Here is a 13,683-nt window from a genome sequence, read left to right as displayed (position 1 = left end):
AAATGCGTAACTAACGCTGTTCATGTTGTGACTGTATTGTTGAAATGCGAGCGGGCTCCAGTGGCGGGCTCGTAGGCTCGTCACACTGTCGTTGTCGTCGTTTATGCAGTCATCCACGGCATCTCTTGCGAAGATTTCTGTTCGATGTGCACCTGCGAGCGTACTTCGTCAAGTAAAAAGAATAGTGAATTCACGACTTTAATGTTAAAATCTTTAACGGAATTTTCTATTTTGACGTCCACGATTTATTGAATCTAAATGCGTAACTAACGCTGTTCATGTTGTGACTGTATTGTTGAAATGCGAGCGGGCTCCAGTGGCGGGCTCGTAGGCTCGTCACACTGTCGTTGTCGTCGTTTATGCAGTCATCCACGGCATCTCTTGCGAAGATTTCTGTTCGATGTGCACCTGCGAGCGTACTTCGTCAAGTAAAAAGAATAGTGAATTCACGACTTTAATGTTAAAATCTTTAACGGAATTTTCTATTTTGACGTCCACGATTTATTGAATCTAAATGCGTAACTAACGCTGTTCATGTTGTGACTGTATTGTTGAAATGCGAGCGGGCTCCAGTGGCGGGCTCGTAGGCTCGTCACACTGTCGTTGTCGTCGTTTATGCAGTCATCCACGGCATCTCTTGCGAAGATTTCTGTTCGATGTGCACCTGCGAGCGTACTTCGTCAAGTAAAAAGAATAATGAATTCACGACTTTAATGTTAAAATCTTTAACGGAATTTTCTGTTTTGACGTCCACGATTTATTGAATGTAAATGCGTAACTAATGCTGTTCATGTTGTGACTGTATTGTTGAAATGCGAGCGGGCTCCAGTGGCGGGCTCGTAGGCTCGTCACACTGTCGTTGTCGTCGTTTATGCAGTCATCCACGGCATCTCTTGCGAAGATTTCTGTTCGATGTGCACCTGCGAGCGTACTTCGTCAAGTAAAAAGAATAGTGAATTCACGACTTTAATGTTAAAATCTTTAACGGAATTTTCTATTTTGACGTCCACGATTTATTGAATCTAAATGCGTAACTAACGCTGTTCATGTTGTGACTGTATTGTTGAAATGCGAGCGGGCTCCAGTGGCGGGCTCGTAGGCTCGTCACACTGTCGTTGTCGTCGTTTATGCAGTCATCCACGGCATCTCTTGCGAAGATTTCTGTTCGATGTGCACCTGCGAGCGTACTTCGTCAAGTAAAAAGAATAGTGAATTCACGACTTTAATGTTAAAATCTTTAACGGAATTTTCTATTTTGACGTCCACGATTTATTGAATCTAAATGCGTAACTAACGCTGTTCATGTTGTGACTGTATTGTTGAAATGCGAGCGGGCTCCAGTGGCGGGCTCGTAGGCTCGTCACACTGTCGTTGTCGTCGTTTATGCAGTCATCCACGGCATCTCTTGCGAAGATTTCTGTTCGATGTGCACCTGCGAGCGTACTTCGTCAAGTAAAAAGAATAGTGAATTCACGACTTTAATGTTAAAATCTTTAACGGAATTTTCTATTTTGACGTCCACGATTTATTGAATCTAAATGCGTAACTAACGCTGTTCATGTTGTGACTGTATTGTTGAAATGCGAGCGGGCTCGTAGGCTCGTCACACTGTCGTTGTCGTCGTTTATGCAGTCATCCACGGCATCTCTTGCGAAGATTTCTGTTCGATGTGCACCTGTCACCTGTACTTCGTCAAGTAAAAAGAATCTCTAGGTGTGCCTTGCTGTTGTATTCCACTGTGTTGTTTCTCAAGAGCAATAGCACAATCTCTCAGTACAAAGGTGCATAGTCAAACTGCATAACCACACAGTGCAGAAATGCAGCCTGTGCAATAATTTTTCATAGCTTTATCATCTGTGTAAACGCAAATTAGTCGAAGCAGGCCACAAATACGGATGATACAAACATGTAAGCCTCAAACGCCCAGTTGCTGAGTTGCTTGAATCATCGTCTGTATTTCAGGATGTCTGCAATCCAGTAAAGCATGGAAAACTGGGAATAGTCTGAGAACTATTGCATGACTGGGAAACTAGAAAAAATGTCAAGAAAGCGGTGAAGAGCTGCTGAAGCAAAAATTCCCTAAATAAGTTTACACAATTGTACAATGGCGATTACCATTCTCATGGCATCACACAGGCCTCTTATGTCATTTCACAGTCAAAGTTGAGTGATCTGTGTAAGAGTGAAGTGATAACTAACTGCATCACTATGCAAATTCTTTCGTAAATTTACAAAAAGCCTGAATAAGGAGTGATTTCAAAGACCGTAGTGAATGATGCAGTCGTCGTCCTTCTGTCCACGTCTCTTTGCTGCGGAATGAATTCGTACCAACTACCCCACCTTCATACGCTTGTTTAGTGCAAGATGTAATGTTGGCAGCCGTATGGCATGGCATGAGCTGTGGGGAGTTTTTAGGCATTGGTGGTGGTGATGGTTTGGCATGTAATGGTGCGATGATAATGCCAGTGAAATTGCTTACAATGCCAGTATGGAGTCGAGAGAGAAGTTTATAAAGAATGAGCATGGAGAAATAGATAAGTCCCCAACCAGGTGTGTAAAAGTGTTTCCTGAATAATATGTGGCTTTGTACAAATAAGCTCAACACAATTATTGAACAAAATGGCAGCACAGGCTTGTTTGTGGCTGATGTTGCAGCTGTTGTTGTGTGTGTTTTCTTTGGTCCTTTCCTGTTTGCTCCATCCTTGAAACACCACTATTGAAACCGGTATAAGTTATCCTTCTTTACGAGGTATTTGGTTCATTTTAACATCTGTATTTTGTGTACACGGTCTCAATAAACTACAAATTCTGAATGGCTCAGATGCAGTGTAATAGCATTAAAGTGTGGCCGTTTATTTTAGCAATTATTATGTCTGTGATGTCAAGTGCATCATAGCAGATGACAAGTAAGGACAAATATATACATTACGTATGTTCCCATTGTGTGAAATTTCATCAGAGCGAGAGACAGTCGCAACGTAATGATGTATCTTTGTTGGCTGAACAGAACAATCAATTTAGTGCTTAATGATTTGTACAATAATCTTATATGCTGAAATGCAGAAATAAAGGAGGTCAGAGGTAAGCACAGCACCGCACTAACAGGGGGTCACGACACTGGCAACTTCCACGCTCACAAGCAGGGACGCCCTGGGTAACTGACGAAAACAGCGCTCAACAAACAAAGAAAAACACACACACATGACGAGGACGTAAACAAGGCAGCACCATGAGTACGTTTTCCGTAGGAGTCACACTCCAAAGAAACACAGCCAGCAAAGAGATGGTCTAACTCGTTGCAGATTTGTGACACGTTGAAAGTACCACGTCGAGTTATGCGTATGGGAGTCACCTGCAGGATAAGGTCACCCTTGCATCAGTGTTCTTTCTGTTTACATAGCCTACAGTGATCAAGCACTTGTACACACGTTGCGAACATGATATCAGGCTCGAAAGCGTATAAAAGACTCTGCTGGAATGCCCCATCAATCGAGAGGCTATCTTGATCGTTGCAGTTCACCACACAGGCCGCACAACAGACGATAAAAAAGCGATGGTCGATGCGGATGACGTTATTATACGCATCCACAATCGATGACTGAAGACCGACAAAAGCACAACGATCACCTGCGCGAGGATACCTACTGCTGCCTTTCAAATAACATGGCAAACGCTCCTTTTTTAGCGACCATATCAACTTATCAAGAGCTTGTCATTCACAAATACAGAGGTAGGCATAACGCATAACCGCCGATTACCGACACCCCGATCCGCAACCACCTGCAGCAGCGCCAGCGCCGCCTGAACTTTTCTTCCGTTAACATCATAATAAAAATAAAAAAACGGGAGCCTTCCTCTTCACAATCCTGTCGTCTGCTACGTTCTCCCTCCCCTCAACCATCTCGTGCCAATGTCAATAGTGCGCATGCGTTGTGGTCATCCTTTGGTCAACCGCTCTTCATAGCCGGAGAGATCACGTGATCGATTTAAACCCGACGTCACTAAACCAATGGTTCAAGTCGGCTGGTGAATACGGACTGATGAATTTTGAATTTAATGTGATCAAATATGTGTTAACATAATAGTATATATAAGAATATAATATGTGATAAATGAATGTGATCAACAGTAGATGTAAACAACACCAGTAGCCAGAGAAGTGCATTCTCAAAATTAAAAAATCCCACGTGACACATATGCCTTTACTTTCTGGAGGTGCTGTGGTAGTCAAAGTTTGTGGGCATTACGCAGGTTCTGCACCCATTTCTTGAGTATGTCGAGGCAGCTGTGAAGTAACCTGCATTGATGATGATTATTCCAATTTTTATGGTGCATCGACAACAAAGGAAATAATACATCAGAACATTGATTTGGTGCAACCAGTTAAAAATGAATATGTTGTTTAATAAATGCATTGGACAAATGTTAAAACATCAGTTTAAAACATGGTTTACAATCCGTGTATCTTCTAAAAATTAAAAAGATGAAAAACTATTCTAAAAAGAATATGGGGAACTCTTCTAAAAAGAATTATAATCTCTAATTATTATATTGCTGGGTGAAGGAGCCTAAAGTGTAAGGTGTATTTCTGATGTGAACATGTAAGAAACTATGCAAAACTGAGAGAGGCTAACCACAGTGCGTGCACTGAGGTTGTTCCTTCCTGTAAAGTAGAAACCAGTGGATGAGGAACGTGACACTTACCTGTACACCCAGCCGTATCACACTACACAGATTATTCACTGGGTAGCCCCTCATGACGAAACCTGTATTGAGAGACCACTTTTGCCTTAAAAACTGCTTCAAATAGCGCGACACGCTACAAATTATTACTATCGTAACAAGCTGACGATGAAAGATGAAAGTCACTGAAAAGGTTAGCCAGCTGTAGGGATCGAACCCACATCTTGACAAGCTGACGACACAGCTCAGACAAAGGCGTTATTCAAGTCGCGCCACACCACCGTTACGTAGGATTCTTTGTCACAAATCAAACCAAGGCACAAAACAATACCAATACATGAAAAAAGGTGACAATCGTGGTCTCATTATGACGTAATACCGAACTTGCGCGTGAAGGTAGCTCAAAGAAATGAATGTAGCACTTGCTTCCGCAGAGAACACCGTGTACCATGCTAGCAATGCATGCAAAAAAGCGCTCGAGTGCTCGCACATATATTGATGACAACACTACCTGTGTAGTGTAACGTGTTCTTTCAAGCATATTATGCACTCAAACTGTATTTGCCGCCGGGTAAAATGCAAGTGTGCTCGATTGAACGTCGGAAGAGCGATAAAGCAACCTGCATCCAGTGCTCGTTTTGGACAAAAAAACACTTCATAATGGTCAACTAAATATACAGAATGAACGCCTATTTATTCCTCGATAAAGAGTGACTCCCCTGTATAAATTTAGGCCCTGTAACCTTGCCAGTACGGTTGGTACGACCGTAATTGCAAGAAGTTGCCATGATCGCTGCGGCGACTGTTGTGAGCACCGTAAGATGGCGGCCGGTTTCTTCACGCTCGCGCTCCCTATCCGCGATCCAGCCTTTTACAATCGAGATCAGTGAGCCCGACAGTGGAGCACGCTCGTATTTCAACAATACAGTCACAACATCAACAGCGTTAGTTACGCATTTACATTCAATAAATCGTGGACGTCAAAATAGAAAATTCCGTTAAAGATTTTAACATTAAAGTCGTGAATTCACTATTCTTTTTACTTGGCGAAGTACGTTCGCAGGTGCTCATCGAACAGAAATCTTCGCAAGAGTCATTACCAGAGGAAGTCTATTAGTGGGCGAGCAGGGTGTTTAGTATACTAATTAGCACATTACAACTACGTCAGCAAAGCAAATGAGCACCTCAGTGATGCTAGGTTCTACAAGCCTCTTGACTCTGACCCCACTCCACTATTTTGTCGCACAATTAACCAAAAGATCAGCGCGCTAATCACTAACGATTCTATTCCACGTAACATTGCGGAGTTCATTAGACCCAAAAATGCTACTCCAGGTTCATTCTACCTATTGATTAAGGTACACAAGAAAAATAACCCCGGCAGGCCTATAATATCAGGAATAAACACACCCACCGAAAACATTTCTCTCCTTTTAGACCATTGTATCAAACACGTTCCTCCGCTTCTGCCCTGTTACGTAAAAGACACCAATGACTTTCTCCTCAAAGTCGATTCGATTAATAAGCAGAACAGCGATTTGAGCAACGTCATCTTGGCTACTATGGATGTTACATCCCTTTATACAAACATACCTCACGATGAGGGTCTCGATGCGGTGAAAGTTTTTCTTGAATCTTTCCCGTCTGAAGTTCTCCAGGCATCAGCTGTCCTCTCGCTCCTTTAGCTTGTGCTCATGTACAACAACTTTATATTTAACGAAAAACATTTTGTCCAAATTCAAGGTGCAGCAATGGGGTCACGCGTGGCTCCCAACTATGCGAATCTTTTCATGGGGCAATTCGAAGAAAAAACATTAGCATCCTTACCGATCAAACCTTTAGTCTTCTTAACGTACATTGACGACATTTTCATCGTATGGTCGGGTGATGAACCATCCTTAATTGCGCTTTTCGAGGATTTTAACTCCGTACATCAGGCCATCAAGTTCACGTGTAATGTTTCCCACTCATCCGTGAATTTTCTAGACGTGACCGTCTCTATACTGTCTGGTAAGCTGGTCACGAATCTATACAAGAAACCCACTGACAAACGCCAGTACCTTCATTTTAACAGCTACCATCCTAATACTCAGAAAAGGAACATCCCCTTTGGTCAATTCACACGTCTAAAACGCATATGCTCTAACCCAGAAGATTTTGAGGCATGCGCTGAAGAAATGTCCAACGATTTTAGAAAACGAAACTACCCTCCCAACCTTATAAACAATGCTCTCTCCGCGTGCAAATCTCTAGATCGGGATAAATTACTTTCACATGAACCGCGGCAGCAACAATACCCCTTATCCTTCGTTACCGCCTATAACAAAGCACTGAGTGGCGCAGGGTCCATCTTCACCCGCCATCTCAACATACTTCACAGCGACGAAAAACTTAAAATAATTTTTCCTGCTCCCCCCAATATCACATTCCGTCGATCACGTAACATTCGTAACTTACTAGTTTCATCCCGTCTATCTCGACCAAATCCTTGGTGTTCCCCTTGTGGTAACAAACGCTGCCAAACATGTCATTTCATTAGCCCATGTACATTTATCTCGAGCACCTCAAACTCTTTTATTTTCGAAATCCGACAGGGATTGCACTGCAACTCTTTTAACGTAACCTCATTATGTGCACTAAATGTTGTATTCAGTATATTGGAGAAACCTCGAACACCATGAGGGAAAGGTTTTACGGCCATAAATCCGATATTGTTAATAACCATCCTACACCCGTTTCTACACATTTTAACCTTCCTGGACACGCTTTAGGTACAGACCTCAAAATCGTTATCCTTGAATCGGGTTATAACAGTGACATGAAGCGCAAAAATCGCGAATCCTTTTTAATTGCAAAATTCCAGTCTCTGAAGCCTCATGGTTTGAACATCCACGCAGGCCCACTACAATTATTGAACCCGTAAATATAATTTTTCAAATAAAAAAAGATGATAAACACACACACACAACTCTCCAATTTCCACATTTTCTTCGTTTGTCTCTCTCCTGAGACCACCTCCGTCTTCACTTTCTCACGGTCCACTGGTCACCTTTGTACTCCGCACCTGTGTCCTCATTCCGTCGCCATAACCCCCCCCCCCCCCCCCTTTTTATCCTTAATTCCTGGAACGTCATCAACAAGTGTTCTCGTTTCCTGTGTATAAGCCCTTGGGCTCGCGTTATGTTTCGCTTCTGATACCCCTGCTTTTGTATTTATGTTCTTTTGATTTTTATCTGTGTTTGCATCCTTTCCATCAACCTGTTACCCTCTCATGCCAGAACTCCCCCTTCAACTGTATATATGTGCCTGTACCATGTTTATATTTTTGTAACCTGAAGAAGTGCAGTCTCGTGCACGAAAGTCTTGTTTACCATGTGTAAATAAATAAGTTATTAATACCGTTTAATGTCACTCTTTGATTCACTCAATTTTAGGTTGGAATGAGCAATGAATAGCAAATTCCCTCCTGATATTTTGTCATATATGCTAAATTTTAAATTTAATGTGATCGAATATGTGATAATATAATAATAACATATAAGAATATAATATGTGATAAATGAATGTGATCAACAGTAGATGTAAACAACATGAGTAGCCAGAAAAGTGCATTCTCAATAAATAATTTTCTTCTTATAGCGTATATGTGCATGCCTATTAACTGAAACAATTATCACAGTTCCCTGCAAGTTTTAATTTCTGAGAGTGTACTGTAGAGCCTGCTTAGATCTACAACAGTTCACACAAGGTATTATATACTGTGAATGCCTTTAAAAATCCCATGTGACACATATGCCTTTACTTTCTGGAGATGCTGTGGTAGTCAAAGTTTGTGGGCATTACGCTGGTTCTGCACCCATTTCTTGAGTATGTCGAGGCAGCTGTGAAGTAACCTGCATTGATGATGATTATTCCATTTTTTATGGTGCATCGACAACAAAGGAAATAATACATCAGAACATTGGTTTGGGTGCAACCAGTTAAAAATGAATATGTTGTTTAATAAATGCATTGGACAAATGTTAAAACATCAGTTTAAAACATGGTTTACAATCCCTGTATCTTCTAAAAATTAAAAAGATTAAAAACTATTCTAAAAAGAATATGGGGAACTCTTCTAAAAAGAATTATAATCTCTAATTGTTATATTGCTGGGTGAAGGAGCCTAAAGTGTAAGGTGTGTTTCTGATGTGAAAATGTAAGAAAATATGCAAAACTGAGAGAGGCTAACCACAGTGCGTGCACTGAGGTTGTTCCTTCCTGTAAAGTAGAAACCAGTGGATGAGGAACGTGATACTTACCTGTACACCCAGCCGTATCACACTGCACAGATTATTCACTGGGTAGCCCTCATGACGAAACCTGTATTGAGAGACCACTTTTGCCTTAAAACTGCTTCAAATAGCACGACACGCTACAAATTATTACTATCATAACAAGCTGACGATACAGCTCAGACACAAAGGCGTTATTCAAGTCGCGCCACACCACCGTTATGTAGGATTCTTTGTCACAAATCAAACCAAGGCACAAAACAATACCAATATATGAAAAAAGGTGACAATCGTGGTCTCATTACGACGTAATACCGAACTTGTGCGTGAAGGTAATTCAAAGAAATGAATGTGGCACTTGCTTCCGCAGAGAACACCATGTACCATGCTAGCAATGCATGCAAAAAAGCGCTCGACTGCTCGCACATATACTGATGACAACACTACCTGTGTAGTGTAACGTGTTCTTTCAAGCATATTATGCACTCAAACCGTATTTGTCGCCGGGTAAAATGCAAGTGTGCTCGATTGAACGTCGGAAGAGCGATCAAGCAGCCTGCATCCAGTGCTCGTTTTGGGCAAAAAAACACTTCATAATGGTCAACTAAATATACAGAATGGACGCCTATTTATTCCTCGATAAAGAGTGACTCACCTGTATAAATTTAGGCCCTGTAACCTTGCCAGTACGGTTGGTAAGACCGTAATTGCAAGAAGTTGCCATGATCGCTGCGGCGACTGTTGTGGGTACAGAAAGATGGCGGCCGGTTTCTTCACGCTCGCGCTCCCTATCCGCGATCCAGCCTTTTACAATCGAGATCAGTGAGCCCGCTCGCATTTCAACAGTACAGCCACAATATCAACAGCGTTAGTTACGCATTTACATTCAATAAATCGTGGAGGTAAAAATATAAAATTTCAATAAAGATTTTAACATTAAAATTCTGAATTCACTATTCTTCTTACTTCACGGAGTACGTTCGCACATGCACATCGAACGGAAGTCTTTGGAAGAGATGCGGCGCCGTGGATGAGCGCATAAACGACGACGACCACGACAGTCTGACGAGCCTACGAGCCCGCTCGCATTTCAACAGTACAGCCACAATATGAACAGCGTTGGTTACGCATTTACATTCAATAAATCCTGGACCTCAAAATTGAAAATTGCGTTACAGATTTTCACATTAAAATCCTGCACATCGAACGGAACTTTTTGGAAGAGATGCGGCGCCGTGGATGAGCGCATAAACGACGACGACCACGACAGTCAGACGCGCCTACGAGCCCACTCGCATTTCAACAGTACAACCACAATATCAACAGCGTTGGTTACGCATTTCCATTCAATAAATTGTGGAGGTAAAAATATAAAATTCCATTAAAGATTTTAACATTAAAATTCTGAATTCACTATTCTTCTTACTTGACGGAGTACGTTCGCTGGTGCACATCGAACGGAAGTCTTTAGAAAAGATGCGGCGCCGTGGATGAGCGCATAAACGACGATGACCACGACAGTCTGACGAGCCTACGAGCGCGCTCGCATTTCAACAGTACAGCCACAATATCAACAGTGTTGGTTACGCATTTACATTCAATAAATCGTGCACGACAAAATTGAAAATTGCATTACAGATTTTAACATTAAAATCCTCAATTCACTGTTCTTCTTACTTGACGGAGTACGTTCGCAGGTGCACATCGAACGGAAGTCTTTGGAAGAGATGCAGCGCCGTGGATGAGCGCATAAACGACGACAACCACGACAGTCTGCCGAGCCTACGAGCCCGCTCGCATTTCAACAGTACTGCCACAATCTCAACAGTGTTGGTTACGCATTTACATTCAATAAATCGTGGACCTCAAAATTGAAAATTGCGTTACAGATTTTAACATTAAAATCCTCAATTCACTATTCTTCTTACTTATTGTGTAGGGGCTGTACTAAGTCAGCAACAGCCAGATGGACGCGAAGCTCCAGTTGCATTCTCTTCACGCACGTTGACAACTACAGAGCGTAACTACGCACAAATCGACCGTGAAGCTCTCTCCATTATCGCCGGAGTAAAGAAGTTTCATCATTTTATCTATGGAGGTGCATTTACAATTGTGACTGACCATCAACCCCTTCTGGGAATATTCACAAGCCCACTTCGATGATAATCTCACCAAGAATGCTTCGTTGGTCTCAGATGCTAAACGCTTACGAGTTTGAGCTTGTTCATCGACCTGGGAAGAAAATCGCTAATGCAGATGCTCTAAGCCGCTTGCCACTTCCCGTCAAAGACGAAGCTATACCAATGTTAGGCTGAAGTGCTGTTCACCGAAGAGCTGGCCAGTCCACCGCTTCACGCGAAAGACATTGCAAGCATGACTATACACGATCCTCTACTTTCCCGCGTTCTCAACTGGGTGTGGAAGGGTTGGCCAGATGACAAATGTGCAGATGAGTTCAAGACATTCTGGTCGAAACGCTATGAGTTATCTGCTCATAAGAACTGCCTCTTGTGGGGAAACAGAGTAATAATTCCCAAAGAGGGTCAACAGCGAGTGTTAGACGAGCAGTGATTGAAATTGGATCCAGGGATTGGAAACATGAAAGCCCTTGCTCGGTCGTACGTATGGTGGCCGAAGATCGATGAGGACATCGAAGTCTGTCAAGAGTTGCACCGAATGCCAATCCACGAGGCATGCACCACCAGGTGCGCCAATACATCGTTGGGAGGTCCCACACTCTCCATGGTCTCGTCTTCACGTGGACTTTGCTGGTCCGTTCCATGAACAATCATTCCTCCTAGTAGTTGACGCCTACTCAAAGTGGCTAGAGCTCATGCCATCTACATCTGCCGAAGCTACTGTCAACGTACTACGGGAGATCTTCGCTACGCATGGCATTCCAGATGTTGTGGTCAGCGACAGCGGACCTCAGTTCACATCTGCTCACTTCCAAACATTCCTTCTGAGAAACGCTATAAGGCAAATTCTCGTGGCTCCCTAACACGCTGCAGGCAACGGACAGGCAGAACGAATGGTACAAACAATGAAGGACTCGTTGAAACGTATTGTAGATGGCAGCTGGCAGCAACGACTTGCTCGTTTCCTCTTGCATCAGCATACCACTCCAAACTCATCAACAGGTTTTAGTCCAGCCGAACTCCTTATGCGACGCAGGTTGAAGACTTGTCTGGACAGATTGCATCCAGACGGAATAAGTAAACGCCAGGAGGTAGAGGAAAAGCAGACTCCCAGATCAGCCGTAAGGACCTTTAAAGACTCTGACCCGGTGTACGTGCGAAACTATGGCCATGGACAGCCATGGATCCCTGCAACAATTGAGAAGACTACTAGACCTGTGTCGTACAGAGTTATAACTCAGGATGGCAGGGTTGTGCGACGCCATCTAAACCAAATGAGAGGTCGCGCCACACCAAGCAACGAACTGCCAGAGTCAGTTGAGAACCCGACTGATGTTTCTACGGGCGACTGTGTCCCACAAGGACTTGTAACACCTACATCTATTCAAATTGATCAAGCACCAGCTAGTTCCCCAGCTGTTCCAGAAGCCAGTGCGTCTTCACCGCAACTTAGTGGTCCTATCTCTACACGACCACGCCGAATGATCACACGTCCGCGATATTTGGACGATTTTGTCAGCTAGGGGGAAGGGGTGTTGTGTATTGTTGCGTGGTGTATGATTCAGCCAGGTGCGACGGCGCCGCTTTGGCGCGAGAAGATCATGTATCGCGGGGAAGCGCGTGTTCTCTGGTTTCGGAGATCACGCGATGCGTTCACTCTGATGCGCAGTCGGCTGTATCCCTTCTTGCAGAACAGACATATGTAGTCCAGAAAGCAATAAAGTTCGAGTTCATCGTGAGCAACGAAGTCTCAATCTTCCCAAACTCAACAACGAGGTTGTGCTGTTGTCCGAGCGGTGCAGGTAAGGGGGAATTAATTGGAAGTACACATACACTTTTTGAGTCAAAATTGTCATTTGGGTCATGTGAACACGTGATATTCGCCTCGAGATCGAACTGTAGGTGGCGCTGCGGCGGAGCTCTAGTGGGGGATCCGGCGCGATCCGGCGAAGCAGACGCAGGCTTTTCTACGCGGGTGTCGCAGTGCTTTTGAATGAAATGCCGCTGTCAGTGCCTCACATGTTCCGGATGTGATGAAATGCGTTACTTAGAACGCTGATAAGGTACGAAAGTTGACCAAAAATGCTGCACTGCGAAACATTGAAGTCGCGAAGTTGTGAAAAGAAAATCACCTGTGTGCGTTTGAAAGGAGACACAGTCTCCTTTGTTCCAAGCGAGATTTTGTTTTTGTCTTTTGGGAACAACAAGGATTAAAAAAGAAAAAAGAACTCAACATTCCTATCTCCACTGGTCTTGGAAATCTAAATGTACAATTGTGCAAGAATGTACTAATATAAGGCCAGAATAGCCCAATAAGTACTGAAGCCCTTCGCTATAATTTTTGCGTCGTATAATAGCGGTGGTTATTCAGGTCGTGCGAGTATGGGGGAGGGTTGAGGTTTGATTCGTCTCCTGTGCAGGCATTCATTAGACGCTGCTAAAATATGTTACAAGATGACCACACCTCTGTGGTGGAGTTGGCTTTGTGTGGGGCGCTACTGATCAGGGAATAGCTACTATACAAACTAAGTTTTTTGTTCCAGCGGCAGGTATATTCTGAAATTCGCTGTTGCACACGTGCTTCATGC

At 43.2% G+C, this 13,683-nt stretch overlaps 1 pseudogene; it reads left to right on the top strand.

Annotated features, from left to right (window-relative positions):
* The first annotated feature begins 11,049 nt into the window (after positions 1 to 11,049).
* On the top strand, positions 11,050 to 12,618 carry LOC135379057 (uncharacterized protein K02A2.6-like; annotated as a pseudogene).
* Positions 12,619 to 13,683: the final 1,065 nt, after the last annotated feature.

This window comes from Ornithodoros turicata, chromosome 1, assembly GCF_037126465.1.
Source record: "Ornithodoros turicata isolate Travis chromosome 1, ASM3712646v1, whole genome shotgun sequence".
NCBI lineage: Eukaryota > Metazoa > Arthropoda > Arachnida > Ixodida > Argasidae > Ornithodoros > Ornithodoros turicata.
The sequence above is the reverse complement of the archived record's forward strand: the minus strand, read 5'-3'. Positions and strand labels throughout refer to the sequence as shown.